The following is a 1875-nucleotide window of genomic DNA, read 5'->3' as shown; positions in this document are numbered from 1 at the left end:
TATATGGAAAAGATACACTGCAATTTTCAAGGAAAGAAAATTTTCCCTGTCTATTACCATAACACGTAGGAAGATGGTATTCTGGATACTTTGGAACAATAGGCTGGAGATGAGCAAGTACATGACATCTCAGTGGACTAGAAGTCGTTTGGAAGATGAGAGCAAAAGTTCAAGTTGAGAGGTTGAGAGAGGGTAAGAGATTAAGGTGGATAAGTAGGTGGAGGTAGATGAACCTGACTATATTTCTTGCTGAGAAGCTGAGACTTACTGTAAGCATCACAATGTATAACTGCAGGCAGGCAGAGGAGTGGCATGGTCAGAAGTACATCTTTAAGATTTATGGTCAACTAATCTTTGACAAAGGAGCAAAGAATATGCATTGGAGCAAAGAAAGTTTGCTCAATAAATGGTGCTGGGAAAACTGGGTCACTACCTGCAAAAGAATGAAGCTTGACACTACCTCACACCTTACACAAAAACCAACTCAAAATGGATTAAAGAGCTAGACATAAGACCTGAAACCATAAAATACATAGAAGGAAATATAGGCGAAACACTACATGACATGCACATCAAAGACATCTTTACAGACACATCACCCAAAGCAGTGATAGTGAAGGCAAAGATTAACAGCTGGGGTTACATCAAATTAAAGAGCTTCTGCACAGCAAAAGATACAATAACCAAAACAAAGAGAAACCCCACCGACTGGGAGAACATTTTTGCACACAACACTAATGATAAAGGACTGATCACAAAAATCTGCAAAGAGCTGATGAGACTCCACAAAAACAAAGAAAATAATCCAGTCAAAAAATGGGCAGAAGAGCTAAAAAGAAACTTCTCTGAAGAGGAAATGCAAATGGCCAACAGGCATATGAAAAAATGTTCAACATCACTTGTAATCAGGGAAATGCAAATCAAAAAATAAGATACCATCTTACACCAATGAGAATGTCACATATTAAAAAATCTAGCAACAACAAATGTTGGCGAGGTTATGGAGAAAAAGGAACTCTCCTGCACTGTTGGTGGGAGTGCAAACTGGTCCAACCACTATGGAGAGCTGTGTGGAGATTTCTTAACCTACTAAACATAGAGCTTCCAAATGATCCAGCAATTCCACTCCTAGGTATTTACCCAAAGGACACAGAAACATCAATTCCAAAGAGCACCTGCATCCCTATATTTATAGCAACTCTAGTTACAATAGCTAAGCTTTGGAAACAACCCAAATGCCCAAAAATAGATGACTAGATCAAGAAGATGTGGTACATATACACAATGGAATATTACTCAGCATTCAAAAAAGATAAACACATGCAATTTGCAGCAACATGGATGGCGCTGGAAGGGATCATGCTCAGCGAAATAAGCCAGAAAGAAAAAGAGAAATACCAGATGGTCTCACTCATAGCAGGAATCTAGAAAACTTAAATAAGGGACCAGGAAAAAGAATAACTATAAGAAAGAAAATATCAAAATCGACAAACAACTATGAACCAGAGACACTCTATGGGGTTGGGGGGCTGGGAAAGGAGGGCTTGGGGTCAAAATAAGGGGGTTGTAATTGTATGGGGAATATAAAAATAAAATTTAAATAAAAAAAAGAATTATGTAAAACAAAAAAAAAATAAAAGTCTGTTAAGCAATAATGTGGAAGAAGGATTAGAGAGAAAGAGCCTAGGAGGAAGCCCAGTGAGAATGTAGTAACTGAGAAGAGAACAATGATTAGGATGGTGAGGGATGGACAGAATTTGGGAATATTTTGGTAGCCAAAGCAAGTGAGTTAGAAAGAAGCGTCCAGCATGACTCTGAGGATGACCCCATCACTTGTCTAAGGAAACTAAAGTCAAATCCAGAAAAGAATTGATA

Source organism: Talpa occidentalis, unplaced genomic scaffold, assembly GCF_014898055.3.
Source record: "Talpa occidentalis isolate TD23 unplaced genomic scaffold, MPIMG_talOcc4v2.1 talOcc4.13, whole genome shotgun sequence".
NCBI classification, from domain to species: Eukaryota; Metazoa; Chordata; class Mammalia; order Eulipotyphla; family Talpidae; genus Talpa; species Talpa occidentalis.
The sequence above is the reverse complement of the archived record's forward strand: the minus strand, read 5'-3'. Positions refer to the sequence as shown.